At 48.4% G+C, this 6,803-nt stretch overlaps 1 long non-coding RNA gene across 2 annotated transcripts; it reads right to left on the reverse strand.

The window, feature by feature from the left end:
- Positions 1–949: 949 nt before the first annotated feature.
- Gm32767 lies at positions 950–5,968 on the reverse strand. Of its 2 annotated transcripts, none has more exons than XR_373754.2 (3): positions 5,637–5,968; positions 3,899–4,052; positions 950–1,755 (listed from the first exon to the last, which is right to left on the reverse strand). It is a non-coding gene; the product is annotated as a predicted gene, 32767 (long non-coding RNA). The 2 variants fall into 2 exon arrangements; XR_373755.2 differs by lacking the exon at positions 5,637–5,968 and adding an exon at positions 5,288–5,563.
- Between the last annotated feature and the right edge of the window lie 835 nt (positions 5,969–6,803).

Raw genomic sequence — 6,803 nt, forward strand, 5'->3', positions numbered from 1 at the left:
TTTTACAGCTAAAAGGCTTTCTGGGCTCTCCAAAGACCCTCGGAAGAGGCCTCCCCTCGGTGTGGATATGCATGGTGTGCCCCAGAGGGTCAACGGTCTGCTTCTAGAAAAGAGATGAACATTGTTTTCTACTTTATATCTTAATTTTAAAACACTGATCATGGATCCTGAAGCCCAGGCCACCTCACGTCTGCTTGCCAACAACCCCACCTACACGCCCAAGGGTCGAAGTAATAAATCCAAGGCCATCATGGGGCTGGACCAAAGATCATTTATAGTGTCTAGGCGGTTCACCTGTTCATATGTGTGGCCCTTCCTCGCAGAAGCAGAAGCCACAGACAGAATAGGAAAGAACAGAAGAGTAAAAGACACATTTGTGTATTGTGAACGGCCGTGATTTCAGTGAGGCTGGTTACCTAGAGAGAACTTGTGCTGCCCTTTGGCAGGGATCAGGGCCCGACATCCAGGTCCGTGGGCTCTTGATGTTCTTCTAGTCTTTCCTGGGTCAAAACTCAGTACTATTTCAAACTCAAAGCTGTTGAAGCGAACATTTATCTTCCATATGGAGAACTGACCAATGATGTAGAAGAACTCCTCAGGACTACAGACAGCTTTTCTCCCCCATCCTTATCCAAAACAGTATTTATGCACACGGAGTCAACTGACAGGGTTACCAGTGTTCCCTGCAAATTATAAATGTGCCCACATGCTTCTCACCCATGACTGCTCCAGGACGCCATCGCGTGGATCCAGTTACTAACCATGGTAATGTCCCCTCTGGTGGGTCCCCTCTCCCTGCTTCCCCACCCACCCTCCTTTTTTATTTCACATAGGAAACAGGAAGTCTCATCATCAGGCAAAGCCTCGAAGTGGGACCTTAACATTTGCTACTACATAATTCATGCAGATGGCAAGGTCAACAGGGCTTTGAGAGTTTATTTTGGGAGGGTGGTTTTCTGCAATTCAAATGCAGGAGTAAATGTCAACGCTAATAAAATAAAAATTCTTACAGTAGAGACTGTGTTACTAACTACAAACCAGGTGGAGGGGTGGGCTGGCTTCTCCGAGCTCACGGAGTCTTACTTCCTGCCTAATGAACGGCTCAATTCCTTCTGAAAGGCAAACACACACTGAGATAAGAAGAGCAAACTGGTAAGCCAGCAGGAGAAGTAATTTAAACCAGATTGGTGTCTCTCTCCATAAAAGGAGTAGGTTTCAGGTGTGTCTTGTAACAAAATCTAGCAATGCCGAGAGGGTCACATCACCGCAGCATGTTGGTCAGGGATTACACAAAGCATCCCATTGTTCTGATGTCACTGTGAGGCTCGTACAGAGAACTAGTGTATGGAAGGAGTCCTTGGAACGTTACTGTGTTCTATAGTTTTGTGATGATGTCTTGAGTTCTATCCAGTACAGGACAATTTTTATTTTTTATCAGTCTTCCTCTGTCTTTCTTGCCATATGGCTCTGAAATACTTTGTTCTATGACTGGGCTGGCTAAACTCGGGCCTGCTAAGTTTGCTATGTGGCCTGATGCCAGGCAACTGGATGGTTCAGGGAATAAAGATCATTAACTGTCAGCCGAGTATGTCAAGTCCCTGCTGGAAACAGCACGATGCACACGGACAGAGATCAGTTGCAGTAGGCTCGCTCATCCAGGAGACTTCTCTGCACTAGTGAGAATGAGTCATAGCTTCCATAGTCAGTCAGTGTGATGAATATTCCATGCAGGCTGCTGAGCCCAAGCAGCTGGACCTAAAGAGAATATACCACACTGTTCTATTTATACATGCAGAATAGGAAGCCATACAACCGTGTCTTAGTTAGCGTTCTACTGCTGAGAACAGACACCAGAACCTAGGACAACGTTTAACTGGGTCTGGCTTACAGGTTCAGAGCTTCAGTTCATTATCATCAAGGCAGGAGCATGGCAGCATCCAGGCAGACATGGTGTAGGAGGAGCTGAGAGTTCTACATCTTATTCTGAAGACAAACAGAAGACTGGCTCCCATGTGGTTAGGAGGAGGGTCTTAAAGCCCACACCTACAGTGGCACACCTCCTCCAACAAGGCCACACCCACAAATAGTGCCATTTCCTGAGCCACTCCCTGGGCCAAGCATATTTGAACTACCACAAGTTGATTCCCCTTGTTAGAAATGATGCCTTGTGACAGAAGCATCCTGAATGCTATGAACATCTCATTCCTGGATTTGGGGGATTGGCGCCCAGCTTATAAGAGTCCTCTGAGCTGTCTACTGTGGTGTGTGCTTATGCATACATGTATGTTTGCATGTTCGTGTATGCGTGAGTGTGTGCATGTGTCTATGTAAACAGACACACATTTGACAAAGTTGACATTGGGTGTCTTCCTTGATTGCGTTCCACTTAATCTATTGAGGCAGGATCTCTCAACTGAACGGAACTTGCCAATTCTGGCTAGTGTAACTGGCCAGCTTGTCCAAGGGATCCGCAGTCTGTTTCTCCAGTGTTGGGATTAAGGTGACCAGCGCATCTGCCAACCTTTTACATAGTTTCTGGGGATCTCAGGCTCAGTCTTCATGACTCTGTTACAAGTGCTTTAGCCACCGAGCCATCTCTCTAGCCTATGATATTAATTCTGCTATCGATGGTACTATATCTCCTGTAGCACAGACTGGCCTCAAACTCAGTGTGTAGCTGAAGCTGGCCTTCAGCTCTGATCTTCCTGCCTCCACTCGCAAACACTAGGATTACAAGCATGGGATATGAATGGAATCTGGCTCGTAAATTATTTAGTATTCTTTTGCAGTGTGTGTGTTGTGTATATGTATGTATGTATGTATGTATGTATGTATGCATATATGGAGTGTATGTCTGTGTATGTGTATATGTGTGTGTTATATGTATATATGTGTATGTGTGTTTATGTTGTGTGTGTATGTGTGTCTGTGTATATGTGTGTGTCATGTGTGTATATGATGTGTGTGTATATGCGTGCATGTTCCACCTCAGTCACTTTGATATTCATTTCTTTATATTATAAGCAAAACTCTAAAGCTCCCCTGAGTGCCACCATAGACCCAGCTCCCCTCCCCTCAGCCCCCACCTCTAACTCTTCTTCAGAGTCTCCACCTTGTTCTGACTTGGCCACCTCTCCCTCCACTTCTCAGTACTAGTTAAGCCCTGGCCCTGGAGCTGCCCCTGCCTCTCTCCAGTCCTATTTCAACTCTTTCTGCCTCTTGTAGTCTGACATTCCCGCCACTGTGAAAGACTGCTTTCTTATCAAAGCAGAGTAAGATTCACTAACGTCAGTGCACCCAGCTGTAAGAAGGAAGCATCCAGAAGGTTGGAGTCGGGGAAACAAAGGCAGCAGTGAGATCCCACATGGCTAAGGGAGGCACCACCAAGGGTTTAAAGGCCCCTTGTGTGTGTGTGTGTGAACATGGAGTGTGTCCTGTGGCCTTGGTGGGGGACACTGAGCATTTGCAAAGTACCAGGAAGGAAAGGGATTAAAGGGACAGGATGGAGTCTGTCACTAGAAAGGGAGGGAACCTAGTTCAGCACTCTGAGAATGAGGCTAAGGTGAGATGAATACCCTTGTTTCTGGATGGGAGCAGATGACCTGCTAGTCATGGCCACTGAACCAAGGCTGGCTTGTTATGTCTGTACTTGTCCCAGTAACAGAGCCACAGCGATCCACAACAGGAATCAACCTGGACGCTCCTCCCCGGTGAGCCCTGGGCTGAGCTATCACTGGGCACGGCTCACACCACCCACCTGTGGTCTGGGCCCTCTGCAGTCTCATCCAGGTTGGCACCAATTGCCCTTCTGCCTGGGACTTTGTTCCCCTCTGGGAAGGCCACCCTTTCCCCCGACATACCCAGTGTTAACTATGAACTTTAGCATTCACGTAACTACCTCTGGCCACGGCTGACATGTCCAGGATGGGTCCTTGAGCAATGAAGGATGAGAAGTCCATTTCCTGAATCCCATCTTCCACTGCAGGGAAGGCCCATCCAAAAAGGATGGATCCGGGCCAAAGGGAGAGGATGGCAGTCCTCTAGGGCAAGAACTAGAAAAGGGAAGTGAGTTATCAGGGGCTGCCATAGTTAAAATGGGAGGCTCTTGGCAGCCATGTTTCCAGATAACAGTCACAGAAACACTATTGAGAGAGAAAAAGGAGATGGGGGAAGAGGACAAAACAAATTAAAACACAAACAAAAATTAATGTAGAGCCAGAGACTGGGGTCTGAAGAAAGCAGAACTGGAAGCTAGCCTTCTGGACAGTGTCCAAGGTCCTTGGCTGTGTCCCTTCCTGAAGGCCTGATCCATTTGTGGCGTCACCAGGAGAATCCAACAACCTCAGCACAAGGTCCTGGTACTTGCAATCAAGAGAGCATTTCCTCTGAAGTCAACAAGCTGATTTTGGTTCTTCACATACAGGGTCCAGCATTATGCAAGGTCAACTTGGTCCTCCATTAAGTTCAAAACCCCAGTGGGTAACATTGGCTACTTCCTGTGGCACAAATCCTCCTAAAGTAACTCAATCTCAAGTTATCAGAGATTTAAGAACTCAAAATTCCCAAGAGCATGGCAATCACCATAGCAAAGAGCCAGCAGGGGGCATAGGAGCCAGTGGAGGTCATATCAGTGCCCTGCTGTGCCCCCTGAACCCACCCCCACCCCAGCTTCTCAGACCCTGGCCCTGTCTTTGCTCATTCAACCCTCTCTTCTCCTAGTACCTGGTGCAATTTACATTCACGTGCCCCCCAAAGGCCCATGTCCAGAAGTTTGGTCCCTAGCTGTGTCAGGATTACATCTTAGGCATATCACGGTGATGAAACAGCAGATGAAAAGAAACCTGGGGTGGAAAGGGTCTCTTTGACTTACACATCCTGGAACACAGTCCACTGAAGGAAACCAAGGCAAGAACTCAAACTGGGCAGGAACCTGGAGGCAGAAGCTGATGCAGAGGCGAGAGAGGGGGCTCTTTATTGGTTTGGTCACCATGGCTTGAACATTCAAGCTGCTTTCCTATTGAACCCAGGACCACCAGCCCGGGGGTGGCCCCACCCTCTCACATCAAACATTACTGAAGAAAATGCCCAACAGGCGTGTCTACAGCCAGATCTTATAGAAGCCTATTCTCAATTAAGGGTCCCTCCTCTCCGATGACTCCAGCTCATATAGAAAAAAAACAGTCATCACAGTAACTCGAGGAACCTCTGGGAGAGGGACACTAATCGGAAGACTTAAGGTCTCTGGAGATGAGTCCCTGAAGTGATTGGGACACCAGCCCCTTCCTACCTTCTTTTGCTTCTGACCATGAGATGATCAGTTCTGTGCCACATGTCCCCGCCACATGTGCTGTGCCACCATAGACCCAGAGACACAGGACCAAGGTCCGTGGTCTGAATCTTCTGAGACTGAGCCAGAGAGAAACTCTTCTTCCTTCCGTTTCAGTGGAAGATCCCAGCTATCAGTCGCAGTGATGGGAAACTGCGTAGGTAGGATTTCCGTTGCTTTCTCCCTTCCTCTGCTTCTCAGGGCTCGCTTACATCACTACCTCATGCTAGAAGCCGTCTCCAGCCTTCCTCATCCCCCTCGCCCCCCCCCCCCCCCCCGTCCTTCTGTCTGCTCCCAGTCTCACACTCACCACACTAAGCTGGACTTAGTGAAGGCTGGGCACCCCTGCAGGACACCAAATTCTACCTTAGTCACCCCAAAGTCAATCGACACACTTCTGCCCAGGGCTGAATGAGAAGATGGGGGTGGCGCTAGGTTCTGTTTTGAAATGGAGTCTGAATGGCCTTAGGAGAAGGCCAGGTAGGTTTGAGGCTCAGTTACCACAGCTCTGTACCACACTTTGCGGCCAAGCAGAGCGAGTGTGGTTCCGGATCATAATTCTGGCCAGGACCACAATTGGAGCAGCAGAGAACTGTTGAGTAGTCAGGTTCCAGGTTCCAAGGCAGCCTTTAGGACGATAAGCGAGAAGTTGCACTGCTTCTCAGACCCGCCCACCGGGCTCAGACCCGCCCACCTGGGTGCCCATCTCTTGTCTCCGGTCTGTGAGCCAAGCGACAGCTCTACTTCCTAAAGCCTTCAGACTTCTAATCTGCAGCATCTCGTTGCTAATCAATCATTCACTGATTGTTACTATTTAGGAAACTTGTTTGTGCATAGTTAATAACTGTTTTACAAATGTGATTTCGTCTTAGGAACTCCTTTTAAATGGGGCTCCCATATTGGTGCGGATTCTTTTTAAAGATGGGGACTGAATGTTGGGCTCATCTCGCGAGGTCCTGTCTGAGGTGACACAGAAGGGCTTGCTTGCTCTTCATGTGGGGTGGACAGTTGGGGTTCTGGCCGCCACAGCTAAAAGCCATTCAGGTTCATTTGTACTTGAGTGTGGCTAAAGTCTTTGAAATCTGAGTTAGTCCTTTACTTGTATCTGAGCTGAATGTTATATGAGAGTTCTGAGCTGTGCGCACTGTTGGACAGATCATTAATTCTCCGTGGGAGTGCAATTCCCTTTTGGCTCGGTACCAAGACCACATTATGAGGAAGTAGTTTAACCTCTGGCTTCCAGTACTGCAGTATGTCTCAGAAGGAAGGGCATGAGGCTCTCCAGTCATGTGGATGTTGAAAGGCATCTACGTTAGGTGAGGGAACTTGGCGCAGCTAGGCTTCTGGGAGAACCTGCTTCGTTGCCTGGGAGAGAACAGAGAGGATAGTGTAGTCACAGTGTGGGGCTTTACTGAGGCTTTGTGTAGATCTAAGGTGGAGCTACCGTGGGAGCCAGCTATCCCACTGCTGAGCATAG

This window comes from Mus musculus, chromosome 1 (genome assembly GCF_000001635.26).
Source record: "Mus musculus strain C57BL/6J chromosome 1, GRCm38.p6 C57BL/6J".
Taxonomy (NCBI): domain Eukaryota; kingdom Metazoa; phylum Chordata; class Mammalia; order Rodentia; family Muridae; genus Mus; species Mus musculus.